General features: G+C 45.2%; 1 protein-coding gene across 1 annotated transcript in view; it reads left to right on the top strand.

The window, feature by feature from the left end:
• The window catches only part of NCK1 (NCK adaptor protein 1), a 106,207-nt gene that overhangs the window by 44,132 nt on the left and 47,055 nt on the right, over positions 1 to 15,020 (top strand). Inside the window, exon 3 of the mRNA XM_044289701.1 lies at positions 4,746 to 4,790. The gene's annotated coding sequence lies outside the window, so the exon portion shown is untranslated. The remainder of the gene's footprint in view (positions 1 to 4,745; positions 4,791 to 15,020) is intronic.

Here is a 15,020-nt window from a genome sequence, read left to right on the forward strand (position 1 = left end):
TATTTTAATATATGCAAATAAGCCTCTAGGAGCAACGGGGACGTTTTCATTACACCTAGAGGCTCTGCTCGCTCTGCTCTCTCTGCAACTGCTGCACTTTGATTGAGGAGGCCAGGCAGTGTAAACATCACTGGAGATTGCACACAGTTGCAGAGAGAGCAGAGCCTCTAGGTGTAATGACAACGCCCCCGTTGCTCCTAGAGGCTTATTTGCATATATTAAAATGTCATATTTCTCAACAATGTGGCACATATGAACATGGGACCAACACAGATGCCTTCAGCTGCCAAGCGCACATGTAACAGGTCAGGCAGTTTCAGAGGTGCCAATCTGCCCCAAAAAGTTTCACGATCTCTGCTTACAGGCTGTGAATGGAAACCTTCTTAATGATATTCAAAGGCTGGTATCCTGTCCTGATCTGGCTTTCTTTTTTGAGACAGAGGGTTGATGAGCTGAGCTGTGGTTAAAAGATCAAAAATGTATTTTCTTCGGGAACTTCCTCCTTTTTGCCAAAGCCTCTGAGGTTTTTTTTTGCCTTGAATGACTCGGAGTAAAACCACGCATTGTGCCTGTCAGCATTTCGATGGCAGGGTTTCACACATAGAAGTCATAATAACTAAATGTTGTTGATGGGTTGATGTTTATACCCTAAAACGTGCAAAACTGCAAAGTGTGAACAGAACCATCGCTGCTTTAAAATAAATCTCAGCTATTCTGTAAGGCAGAGGTGCCACCGTGGCATTGCCCGTCAGTTGTGGTATTACCATTATCACGTCCTGACTTTGTTTTCCTAAGGGAACTATCGAAGATGTGCTATCCTGCACCGCAGATCAATGTTTGAAGACAAAGGAGATGCAAGTTGGGGGGCTACATCCGACTTTTGCTGTGGGGCTGTGTGATTTGTATGCAAGTCTCATTCCTATCGACTATACCCGTTTTTGCAAATGCTGTAGATTTTAGCGTGCTGTATACATGGCCTGCATCCCTTTAGACTAAGTGCACAGCTCCTGCGTATTGTTCCGGTTTTCTGTTCTGGTCTAGGAACAGAAAAATGAAAGAAATGGCGGATTCATCGGCTGATGAGCACCAATGGCACCCCACAGATCCCATTGACTATGATGGTATCCGTCAGGTTTCCGATATGGTGCCCGTCATTCTGCCGAACAAAATGGCTCAACATACTGCAGTATATTTACTGTAGTCCAGTGGTGGCGAACCTATGGCACGGGTGCCAGAGGCAGCACTCGGAGCCCTCTCTGTGGGCATCCAAGCCCTGGAAAAAGTATATGGTGTACCAATATGCCTTAGACTTTCCCCGCCATTCATCAGCGCAGGGCGCACTATGTACAGCACAGGCAGCGCACTGATTGTAGGCTGGCTATTATAGCTAAGTGATAAAGTACATGGAAGATATACTGGACTGTAGTATTCAGGGTATATTGCTGTGGTTGCACTTTGGGATGAATAAGTGGTTTTGGGTTGCAGTTTGGGCACTCTGTCTCTAAAAGGTTCGCCATCGCTGCCGTAGTCTGTAACCGAGCTTCCACCACAGATGTGAACTTGGGCTTAGTTTAGTCTTCTGGTTTTGCAGGATTCCTGATTGGTCATGAAGGTCTGCTCTGAAAATGAGTAGACTTGTAGAGGGCTGTGGGTATACCTGGCTCACGCCATTTTTTTACAACCTGCTACTCAGATCGACAGGCTTGGAAAATACGCTTGCATAACTTCTTAATGTAATACTTTAGCAGATTGATGGATATCGGAGTGGATTGTTCCTGTTGTCAAAGCTTACTTCCATCTAGCTGTGTTTAATTGCATTGTCCCATACTTTTTCAAACCAGCACCTGGATCTAAACACTTTTGTAATTGCATGTAATACAAATTTTTGCATAGCCCCTGAGCTATTCAATAAAAAGTATCTGTATAGCCCCACCTGCTGTTTGTTCTTTTCCTTAGGCCTCTTTCACACGGGCGTCATGTTTTTTGCCCGGATAAGAGGCGGGTGCGTTGCGGGAAAATGTGCGATTTTTTTTTTTTTTTTTTTTTTTTTTTTTTTTTTTTTTCCTCCTCTCCCCCGCGCGAGTGAAAAACATTGTAATGCGTTTTGCATTCGCGTGAGAAGTCACGCATGTTTGGTACCCAAATCCGAACTTCTTCACAGATCACATGGTGATGGAGCATGTGATCTGACATCACCACAGGTCCTTTAGCCCACAGCTAGCAAAGAACAGACCGGGAACTACGCGATCAAGAGGATAAGGTGAGTTAACTTTTTTATTTTTTTTAACCCTTCCAGCACGATTATACTATGCATTCTGTATTTAGAATGCTATTATTTTCCCTTATAACCATGTTATAAGGGAAAATAATACAGTGAATAGACTGTCACCTAGAACCCATGCGTGAAAATCGCACCGCAACCGCACTTGCTTGCGGATGCTTGCGATTTTCACGCAACCCCATTCACTTCTAAAATCACTGCTTATGTGAACAGCCCCATAGAAATGAATGGGTCAGGATTCAGTGCGGGTGCAATGCGTTCAACTCGCACATCACACCCGCGCGGAATACTTGCTCGTTTGAAAGGGGCCTTACTTCTCTGTCCCTCTCGCTAAGGCAGTCGCACAAGTTAAGATATTCAACTGTCACCAGCCATATCTCTTGTTAGAATCCTTGTCAGTTGCAAGGAAAGAGCTGCAGCAGAAAGGGCATGCCCCTGAGCTACCAGCCTGAAACAAAACTAACAGAACAATTGGAGCAATGAATGGGTGGATCTCTGGATCCATGTGAGGTACAGGGCTGGTTCTAGCTTTTTTTAGAAGGAGATTGTTGAAAAAAATAAAAATCAGACATCATATGTACATGACAATCATGGCATAACCCCTTTAAGACAACTTATCCCCTGTCCATAAGCAGTGATGGCTAACCTCCGTCACTCCAGCTGTGGTGAAACTACGACTCCCAGCATGCTCCATTCATTTCTGTAGAGTTCTGAGGACAGCCATGCAATTGTGCATCTTGGGAGTTGTAGTTTTACCACAGCTGGAGTGCCGAAGGTTAGCCATCACTGCTTATGGACAGGGGATAAGTTGTCTTAAAGGGATTATGCCATCACAAATATAGAGGATAAGTGTCTAATGAGTTGCGGTCCAACCATTGGGGTTTTCCGTTTGAATGGAGCAGCAAACACGCGTGTGTCCACTGCTTGATTCAACCCTATGGGTCTGCTAAGATAGTCAAGTATGTGGCTATATCCAGCAGTCCCATAGAACTGAATGGAGTAGCAGCACCTATGTGTGACCACTACTGCATTTAAATGGGGGAGCCCCAGTGGTTGGACCCCTGCCGATCAGACGCTTATCCTGTATCCTGTGGAAATATAGGAAGAAGTGGTGGTCTGGGCCTACGCTGACGTCTGTAGTCATAGGTTAGGACAGCCTACATTAATAATCTTACTCAGAAGCATGTGTTAAACCAGTCTATTCCTAAGCTGCTGCAAGCTGTTGAGTAAGGTCTCTGCCACATGTCGGTGGATCAGACGTGTGCAGTCCGTGGTCTCATGGACAGTACACGTATCCATTGACTTTAATGTGTGTACTTGCACATCTGTAGTTTTTCATGAACCTTTGGTCCATGGTGACTCCACTGAAGCATGCCCTATTTTTGTCCATGATTACAGATCCCTCATGCACATTAATAATCTATGAAAACCACAGATACAACATGGATGCCATCCATGTTTGGTCTGTGGCCTTCACAGATCATTGCTAGAATATGGTCTGGAAATTAGTTTTCTGCCTATGTGCCACTTCCTGGTCTGTACAGATCACTTTTCAGCAGTCAGTTCATTATCATTATAGGCAGGATTATAATGACTGATATTACCTATAAATCACATCTTATCTACTCCCTCCTGACCTCTGCACAGGTCACAGAGCATGCCTAGAAAACTCTCCCATAGAAATAAATGAGGTCCCCTCCTGACCATTGGTCCATGGGCTATGGCCCATGGTGGCTGCTTTAAAGCATAGCTCTCTAAATGTTGTTTAGAACAGCTCAGACAAGATGGCCGGCCCCATAATAATATTCCGGGACCAGAATAATAAAATAAAAAAAATTAGAAAAAAAAAGGATTTGTCGCTACCTGGTTTTAACTGGCAGAAAACATTTTACACATTCCCTTTAAGCGGAAGAAATTTTAATTAAATATAAAATTTGCCTTCCATCTCGTCCACTTCTATGTTGGAAAAAGTGGAATAGGTGCTTTATAAATATGGTGCTCATTCTTGCCACAATATTTCTTGATGTATTTGTATTTACATCAAGATAATTGGCAAAAATATATTGAGAACTCTGCTCCCCTTCGATCACAAAGCTGGCTGCCTGCAGCCACCACTAGGGGGAGCTCAGTGCAAAGGAATTTACATAATTACCATGGAAGCTATAATCTCTTTTGTCTTTGCTCCCCCAAGTGGCAGCTGCATCAAAATGCGGTGTTTTCTTGTTGGAAAAGGAGGATTTCAGCTTTGGGCCCCCCTCTCTCTCCATGCCCTGTAGCAGTTGAATGGTGTGTCTCCATTAAAAGTAGGCCACTGCCCTGAGCGATATGATGCTATTGTCTGTGATGAGCCAACCAATTGGATTTTTATTCCCAATGTCGGTAATGCTCCTTGGCTTTCATCCATGCGCTTTCTTATGTTGTGTCTCTCTCTTTTTCTTACATTTTTTCTTTTTCTTTTCTTTAGGTGGTTCTCTGGATTTGGAAAACGGAAAGATTTGATGTGGGGAAGGTATGCCGATAATTATATAGCGTCATTCTGAATGTACATGTTTTAGATTTATCTATTGGAGGGCACTCTATCTTTTGTTGCATAGAATAATCAGATACGTATTTTTTCTAAAAATAAACATTTTTATGATCAAAAATACTTATGAAAATAATAAAAATAAAATGGAATACTAATAAAAATAGAAGCAAAAATACAAATAATTATAAACAGTTGTCCATAAACATACCGTAACTATACTGACCCTGTATGTTGGTTTGCAGCCTCCCAATCGCAGGTTGGCAATAGTTTATATGCTGTGAGGGTGCAAATCTGCATTCAATCTCTAAATTAGAGAGGATCAAGACAAACAATTACTGTAATGAGATACTCATAAGAAAACTAAAAATGGATCACGCTCTCCAATTTTCGACCAGCAAAAAGGTAAAAATGAGTAAATATCAAATGTCCACGATTTTCAGGCTAAAAATTGCAATCCTCCTTTTGTTCTTGCCACTGACATAGTGGACAAATAACCGGTCTAATATAGAAGTGATATTGAGTCTCTTCTGAAGCCATAACATGGCGTCCCTTGTGTCTAGTTTATCTAGAATCGTAGCTGTTATTTTGTGGCCACATAGATCATTTCATGTTATTGTTACAAACACGCGGTGTAGATTACCACTCTGTATCCGGAATATAGCGGAGTATAAATGACCGCTGAAGATCACCGGCTCGGCTGGTGCAGCGTCCCACGTGGCGTTGAAATGACTCTGCACCACAGCGGTCATTTAAACTCCGCTATATTCTGGACACAGAGGCTCATGCCGAGTGGTATGTTTTGGAACTCCTTTATATGACACCCTTTCATAGAATATGTAATGGGGTAAATGAGATGTGTGGGATGCTCAGCAGACTTCATAGGATCACTTCCCCGGCAGCCTGCTGGTGTTTCTGGGGGGATCCGCTCACAGCATAAGTTCCGGGTTTCGATCAGCCAAACGCGGTTTTTGTCTGCCCAGCAGGCTGCAGGAACATCTCTGATGGAGATGTGAACTCAGCCTGAAAAGTGTTTAATGTTGGCCTTGTGCTGAATCCAAGTGTACAGTTGTGTTCAGATTGAGTGAGTATTATGCCTCGTTCACGTTTCCATGTCCGTTTGACGTCCCTGGAAAATTTTCGTCTGTGACTTTTTATTTTTTTTTATTTATTTTTTTCACGGACCCCCTAGACTTCAACAGCCGTGTTTTGTCCACATAACAGACCAAAGTAGTGCAGGTCTCCATGCTTTTTCCCCTGACCTTTCATGAGTGGAAAAACCACTGATGTGAACAAACACATTAAAGGAGTTACCTGAGATTAACAATTGCTCCCCCATATGCCGGGCCCCTCTCACTGAATCTACTTACTTGGCTCCCCGCGCCGCTCCTGGTCCCCACACCGCCGCAGCTGCTTCTCCCCATTCGCAGATGAAAACTTCTGGGAAGGGAGGACAACCTATGGTAGGCGTTGACTGGGACGAGCGTCCCTAGCGTCACCCCTGATGCCATTGGCTGCCCCCCCAACACTGGATGTTTCCATCAGTGCACGGGGAGAAGCAGCTGCAACGGTACGGGGACCAGGAGCGGTGCGGGGAGCCAAGTAAGTAGATTCAGTGTGAGAGGCCCGGCATATGGGGGAGCAATTGTTAGTCTCGGATAACCACTTTAGAAGTGTGCTGCAATCGAGGTCTTAGGGTGAGAGTCCCCAACTTTATGTATGTTGTGAGCCACATTTAACTTTCATGGATGGTCGGGGGCAACAGCCAGTTCAAAAATAGAGAAACTTTGAATGTGGAGAAACAAAAACATGAAATTCCATTGCTGATAAATTTCACCCTGAAGGCTGGCTTGCCTTAAAGGGGATGTCTCACTTCAGGAAATGGCATTTATCATGTAGAGAATGTTAATATAAAGGCACCTACTAATGTATTGTGATTGTCCATATTGCCTTCTTTGCTGGCTGGATTCATTTTTCCATCACATTATACACTGCTCGTTTCCAGGGGTTATGGTCACCATTGCATCGAAGATATGAGGTGGCTGGGATAGGAGCTGCTGAGCCTGCGTGCTTGTGTGTGCTCCCACGGTCCCGGCCACCAGAGAGGCTGGCGCTTTTTCCTATAGTTTGCAAGCCTGACCACCACTGGTGGATTACAGGGTGGTCGTAGTGTATGATGTGATGGAAAAATGAATGAAGCCAGCAAAGGAGACAATATGGACAATCACAATACATTAGTAGGTGCCTTTATATTAACTTTCTCGACATGATAAATGCCACTTGCTAAAGTGCGACTACCCCTTTAAAGGGACACTGACAGGGCCAATAAGCATATTGAGGTATATATCTGGCAGCTCATCAATATTCACTTCGCTGGGCGGCGCTTACTGTCCCCGACTTCACAAGATCCGGCGCATGCGCAGGGCACTGTTCAGCGCAGCGCTTCAGAGCGGGGACCGCAGAAGCCGCCCAGCAAACTGAATATTCATGAGCTGGGCGGCGCTTCAAAGCGGCAGTTGGGGAGGCTGGCTGGGCGCAAGAGAGGTGAAACGCCGCCCCTTGGGCAGATTGAAGACCGTTGGAGCAGGTTATAAAACTTAAAGTTTACTGTATGTATAATGTGGACAGGGGGGATACTTAGATGATTGTAATACCCATTATAAGACCTGTAGTGCCATATATATACCTCAATATGCTTATTGGCCCTGTCAGTGTCCCTTTAAGCCTTAAACCACTTTGCCATGCACAAATATATTGGGTCTCTAAGTAGCAAGCTTGAAATAGTTTGCATTGCTCAACTAGATGTGGTCAAAGGTTTTTGCATCACACTTTCTACTTCCTTAGGTTTCTGGCCACATGGTATGAAACTTTTCTCAGAATATAGTTAAGCAATTTGGAAAGCTGTACAGGAGAATGTGATAATTTAAGCATTAAAGGGGTATTCCCATAACAGGCAATGGGGGCATATTATTCTACAACGAGAACGGAGCGGGGAGCGCTGTGGCTGGATAACCCCGGATGTCCCAGGGTCTGTCCACCACCTCTTCTCCCATAGAAGTCAATGGGAGCGCACTGCGCACGTGAGGCCCCCGCTCCCATTCATTTCTAGGGGGTAGACTGAAATAGCTGAGCTAGCCGATTAATGGAGGGTGGCTGCACATGGGCAGTGTGCCCTCCGTTCATTTCCCTGCTCCGTTCTCATTGTAGGTTGCGGGTCCCAGAGGTGGGACCTGCACCTTTCAGACAATGGGGGCATATCCTAGCGATATGCCCCCATTGTCTGTGATGGGTATACCCCTTTAAGTAAACTGCGCCGCTAATTGTGCCATGTGCAACCTTAGAAATAACACATACTTGAGTCTAGCTAATAGAGAAGTTGCATATTTGCTCTTTAAAAATATACAGTGCACCGGACACCTGTCCTACAAGTCAACACAATCCTTAAAGGGAGTTTGTGACCATAACGCTATGCCTCGTAGGGCTAGCTTAGCTCAATGTAATGATACTTAGCGATTTATTGTTTTCATTCTGAAAAAGTACTTTTAGTACATATGCAAATAAAGTGCACCGAGGGCGCGGGCCCAAATCACTCTGTGCACCTTGCTCTTCAATCAGATTTGTGCATAGTCATCTCTCCTGGCCCTGTTAATGAAGAGCAGTGAGGGGCTGGCAGAGGTAAGGTGGAAAACAAGGCATGGGGCCACCTTCTGTGCACTTAACTGCTCATTTGCATACTGATTAAAAGTACTTTTTCACCAGAATGAAGCAGTGGATCACTAAGTGAAAGGTATCATTACATCAGCTGAGCTAGACCTACAGGGCATTGGGCCTGGTTTAACACTGACTTTCCTGGTGACAGACTCCCTTTAAAGGCTATGGGTACTTTTGAAAAGGTAAGTGCATTGGCAAAGTCTTCAGTTTTCTTAATCAGTCTGCATTCAATTATCCTAGGATAGGGGATAACTAACTAATTGCTGCGGGTCCAACAACTGGGACCCCTCCCAATCATGAGAACGGGGGTCCTGTTTCCCCATTCTGATGGAGTGGAAAGTCGTTTGTGTGCGTGGCTGCTCCATTCATTCTCTGAGACCGCAGGAAACAGCAAAGCGCTCTACTCTCCTGTCTCCGGTGCTCCCTTACAGAATGAGTGGAGTGGCAGTGCACATCCACGACCTGCCGCTCCATCAGAACAGGGGAACGAGACCTATGCTCTCGTGATAAATGGGGGTCCCAGCAATCGGAGCCCCAGCGGTCAGCAAGTAATCTCCTATCCTGTGCATAAGGGTTAAGTCAAAAGCTTGCCGCAACCTCTTGAGCATCTCTGCTCTTTCTGATCTCAGTATCTCAACTGGGCCTTCTTATCAGAGAGTGCCAGATTTCCCTGTCTGTGTGTATACATAGATAGCTGTCAGTCACTGATGGACTACTGAGCTCTGAACAAGCAGAGTTACATGAATAAAATACTAGTTATACTGAGTCACCTCCCACACCTCCTCAGGATAGGTCACCACTATCAGATCAGTGGGGGTCCGTTGCCCTGGACTCCCGCCAATCAACTGTTAGAAGAGGCTGGCACTCATTGAAATCTGTGGCCTCTTCCTAGGCCATGTGACATCACCGTACATCGGTCTCATGGCCTAGTTGCAGCTCAACCTCCAGTGAGCACAGCGGCTCCCTAAAACAGCTGATTGGCAGGGTGCCTTGACTTGGACCCCCACTGATCTGATATTGATTACCTATCCTAAGGATAGGTCGTCATTGTCAATTCCTAGAATAACCTCTGTGACGAATACCACACCTCGTGCCCGCTTGACGTCAACTACGTCGAGCTCACGAAACGCGGTATTGTCCCTGGTTACCAAAAACTTGATGTTGCGCCCTCCAGAGGAGCAGGTAAGATCGGCTTGGTACAGTTTACCCACACACCTCCTGTCCACACGGGCAAAGAGAAGGTGCAAGCTGAGAGCCTCCTTAGTGCCGCAGTGAAAACAGCGCTGTCTCAGCCCGGGTATCTGCCACCAGCCTCTCGTTTTAATGTAAGCCCGGTCCGCTAACGGGATTATATAGGGTGAGAAACCAACCCGCGGTAGCTTTTAACTAGGCCAAAACACAGACGTGGGGATTTGTGATCGAGATGCAAGACAGCACAAGATTAAATTATATATTTAATTGCCGTAAGGGCACACTAGATTTAACACCATATACACAGAGAATCCATACAGTAGTCTTAGGTTACAGATACAGATTATTTTGGTACAACAGGGTTAAGCAGAGTAAGTCAGTTACCGGGTAAGATGAAAGTTCCTTTTGGTTGTGAGATATTCTTTGCTGGAGTCCACATGAAGGGCAGTGATCTCAGCTAGTTCCTGGGTCCCTCTAAACACATTACACGATGTGACCCTTCTTCAGAGAAAGACACGGCCGCTTACTGGCACAAGCCTTTTAACCTGTAGCCGGCCCTTCCCCTCCCGGCCTCAGGGAGGGGTCCACTCCCCCTCTTCTGGGCTGGCAGCAAATGACCCACAAAACCCTTTAGGGTTCATAGCTCCAGACCAGAGGGTCACAGGGAGATGGTTCTGGGACCAACTGACCTGCCTGGGTTTCGGCTACAAGTAGTCTAACCCTGGTACCATTATGTGGTTTCTATGGGGAGATATGGATATCTCCCTCCCCTGACCTCACCCCATTAAACAAAGGCCATGGGCACGTACATCGTGGCCATCGGGACACAAATATGTATCCGGTTTGCGCCTGCGATGGCCAGGCGATTTATAATTCCTTATGAAAGGTAGGTGCCAACATGTCTGAGAGGTATCATTGATCCTGGGCAAGGGCGGATACCTCCTGCTGGGGGTTTTCCTGCAGGATTTAGCTTGGCTCCAAACTGGTTGACTGAGGTGTGACCTTCTCCACCTGGGGCCTCCTTGAAGCCTGGACCCCTGGGGCTTTCTTCCTTGGCAGCCGACACTCGGATGGCTGGGGGTGGAAACTTATTTTGCATGTATACTGATGAACCTTCCAAGAGGTGAATCAAATGACAATCAGGGCTGGGGCTTTGAAGCAGGACTGACATGGCTGACAGTAAATATTAATTCATATTTCTCACAGCCTCTTTAAGGCTTACATGTTGCAATAATTGCCTATGAGGTTGTTACAGGGGGAATGCATTTAGCATCCTTCACCTCTAACAACTACATGGGCAACAACCCCAGTAAAAAAAAAAAAGTGGAATAAAAAAAAAACATTGTGTTTGGCTGTTGTCACTGAACCTCCTCCAGGCGGCTTCCTGCATCCTGTAGATGACGTAAGGCTATTGCCCAAATCATTCTGACCTCCCCTTGCAGTCGACTGGAGTTTGCACGCTGCCTGTGACATGCATGCTTCTACAGCATTTCCTGTGCTTTTACCTGCATTTCTGTCTCCAGCATCCTATACAGTTTGGAATCATCTATCTAGCTATAGCCACTATTAGATGTCATCAGGTTATACATTCCAGTGTGATGCTTGGTGAGGGTTTACTTTTAAAAGTTTTTAAAAGTTGCATTAGTGTTTTTTCTTTCATCCTGGACTTTTAGCATTGCTCTGACTTTTGCAATTTTAGGATGGCAACAAATATCTAAAGTAGAACCCAGCAGACTTTACCTTTTTTCAGTGACATGTGCCAGAAACGCTCCCCCTGCACCCAGCACCCTCCCCACCTCGCTTCTCCCATTCAAGCTTATTCTGCCCTCCACTGAGACAGTCTGTTACTTTCTACCCCCTGGCACCACGGTAGTCTGCGCAGTCCTTCCATTCTCCCTGCTGAGATGGTGTCCCTCAGTCACTGCGACCTGCTGTGTGACACACGCTGGGGAGCTTATACTAATGGAACAGAATCTGACTACAGGACACTGTAAGGACACTGTTTGTAGTCAGACTCTTCTAGTTTACTAGTTATAGGTAACTAGAATGCTGTATATTACAAAGTGGAGTGCTGTTATGACCCCAACTAGTGTTTAGCATAGAATGGGTCTTAACACTGGTGCTACAAACATGTATCTGTAAGGAGATGTCTGGCGTGCCATATGTTTCCTGTATGTGTTGTCATACACTTTTTTTTTTTTTTATATAACTATTGTGTTGGAGTATTTTCTCTAGATTGCTCAACCACATGTGCTAAAGGCTTTTGCTTCACAGTTTTGGCTTCAAAACATAGCAATCATTGCCATCTGGAGTGTGAAGACTAGTTTAAGGATAGGGAAGAATCAGATGCTTCCATCATCATAGTACCCCTCCTCTCAACTGTATCTGTGTCCTTGGGAAACAGATACAGTTGAGCCATCGGCTCTCTGCTTCACTGTTTACCTGCCCCCGGTGTTCAATGCTGGCAGGCGCGCGCGATGTGATGTCGTCATGCCTGCTGCACTGAACCGCAAGCAGCACAGCACAGCGCAATGGTCTGCTCCGCACTGTGCTGTCTGTGGCTCAGCGCGGCAGGCATGATATCATCGCAGGTAGAGAGGTAGTTCTGACCGAAATATAAACCTCATTACCAAAATGGTCAGTGCTATTGAAATTCCTTATGATGCTTCTGGATTCCTCATATTCTATTTTAGGCTGTGCAAAACAGCCTACAGGGAACCAGGAGGGGGCGCTATAGGTTTCTAATCTTCCCACGAATACAGAGACTTCTAAACTCTAGAAATCAAAATCTCTCTAGCACATCTAAGAACTCTTGCACACGAATGTGTGCTGCGGTCCGCAATGCACTGGCACAGACCATGGGCCAGCCGCATGCGGATCGTGGACTCATTCACTTGAATTGGGTCCGCGATCTGTCCATTCTGCAAAAAGATAGGACAAGTTCCGCACTGCATCTCCAGATTTGCTGACCCATTCAAGTGAATGGGTCTGCATCTGTGATGCGGAATGCACATGGCCGGTGTCCTGTGTATTGCGGGATGCAATACGGCCACGGGGGACACGTGGTCGTCTGCAAGAGGCCTAATTATCAGAATAAATAAGGGGTAAAATAAAGCATTACATGGAGGCTATTCTATTCCAGACCTTGTGCGGCAGTTTGGATTACCGTACATCCCAAGTCATGTTAAAGGGTTTAATCCACAAATTAAAAATAAAATACAAAATTTGGAGTGATGTATCAATGGGGGAAGAAAATTGCTCTCCAGTGTAAGAGCTCTGACACAAATGTGTTTTCTCCGTGTGCATTCCGTGTCCGTTCCGCAAAAAAATAGAGCATGTCTAATTATTGGAATAGGACTGTTCTATTAGAAGCCAGCTGTTCCGTTCCACAAAATACGGAATGCACACGGACGTCGTCCATATTTTTTGCGGACTGCAAAATACATACGGTTATGTGCATGAGCCTGCTTTAAAGGATCGGACATTAACTTGTAGGTTAGCCATCCAGTAGGTGGCACTAGAGAGGCAGCTCCCATCCTCCTGGATGAAGGCCTATTTACATTTTCTTTTTCTCATGGTGCATTGCCTTACCTAGATGCCCCCTGCGTCATCTGGCACGCTCCACAACGAGACACAGTACCCCTCCCCAGATCTGGAATAATAGAGGCTCATAAAGTGGGGGTCTCCACAGCATGATGTTCATATGGACAGGGGTTATATTCATGAGACATTCCAATTTAAAGAGTTTCCACACAACTCGCAGAAACCTGACCTTTAGGCAATAACCCGTCAATCTACTCTATTACAGGACTTAATTAACTTAATTTTCCTTCTCAAGTTCATGTTTTAAACCAGTTCTTGAAAACTTTTTTGTGCAGAATGGGGGACATTTAAATCTAATCTATATGCAATATATATCTACATGTGGGACGCCATGAATTATGTTTCAGTATAAAGAAAATGCAGTAAGCCCTAAACCCCCAATTTTTCCATTGATTATAAGCCATGGCCGCTGTGCTCTATTTGTGGCCTGCGGATATTACTGGAAGATATTAAAAATAGGCGTCCTTGGTTCTGCAGTGAACTCGAGAACGTGGCTCCCCTTCCTGAAGCTGCTGATTAGACTTAGAAACAGGAAACCCTATTTAATAGCAAACAGTACTGCAACAAAACGTCCAGCCGGGAACATGCTCGCAGCCTGGGGCCCTGACAGTGCAGGCACTAACCTGTCGCTATAGCGCAAGTGTAAAAAGTGCAAAATAATGAACTTGTTTACTAGTAATATCTGTTCCTGAAACGGACTAGTAGTGATCTGTGCCTATTCTGCTCCCAGCAGTCCCTCGTGCACATGGGCCCTCTGTGTACCATGATATGTTGCCCCCTACAGGCATCATGTTCACTTTTTTTTTTTTTTTTTTTTTTTTTTTTTTCTAAGGCAATCCTTCTAAAAGTTAAATATAGTATCAAGTGTTTTTTTTTTCAATTTGCTTGCAGAATGTACCCCGTACAAAAAAAAAAAACCTGACCGAACAAAGAAAAACAACAAAAACTTAGATATATAGTACAACCATAGACATGGTCCTTTTCAGGTTTCCCAGTTATCTAGAACTATTAGATTGGTGGGGGTTCTATTGCTAGGACCTCCACAGATCACGTACCCCGTACCCCTCAGTGCCCCAAAATGGAGTGGTAGGCCAGGTATGCAACCTGCTGCTCCACTCATCTCTATGGGAGACAGCAGAGTACAGCTGTCAGAGATGACTGGAGTGGCAGTGTGTGCGCTCGACCTCCCGTTTATTACAGGGTGCCCATTCTCGCAATAGATGGGTGTCCCAGCGATAGGACCCCACCAATCTAATAATTATCCCCTGTTCTATGGATAAGAGATAACAGTTAATAACCAGAACACCCCTTTAGGGGGGACCTACCACCACTCCTGGCATGTCTGTTTTAGTAAATAATTGTATTCCATAGATGACAATTGAAATGTATTCTTGGGACTCTTATGTTTTGCTGTTGTTGTTGTTCTTCTTCTTCTATTCTATTCTTGCTAGAAGCTTATGGATAAAGGTACAGATGGGTGTTACCAGTAGGGGGTGTGTCCCTGCACAGTCTGGCATTGTTCAGTCAATGCTGGCAGTGTCAGACTCTGCAGAGACACATGGCCTAATGGTAACACCCATCTGCACCTTTTTATCCCTGAACGTCTAGCAGGAATATGAGAAGAACGGCAGAACAATTCTCGAGAATTGTAATTGCATGGGGAATGTAAGCATCTACTAAGGCCTTTTGCACACGCGTGAGAAAAATCGG

Source organism: Bufo gargarizans, chromosome 4 (genome assembly GCF_014858855.1).
Source record: "Bufo gargarizans isolate SCDJY-AF-19 chromosome 4, ASM1485885v1, whole genome shotgun sequence".
In the NCBI taxonomy this organism is placed as follows: Eukaryota; Metazoa; Chordata; class Amphibia; order Anura; family Bufonidae; genus Bufo; species Bufo gargarizans.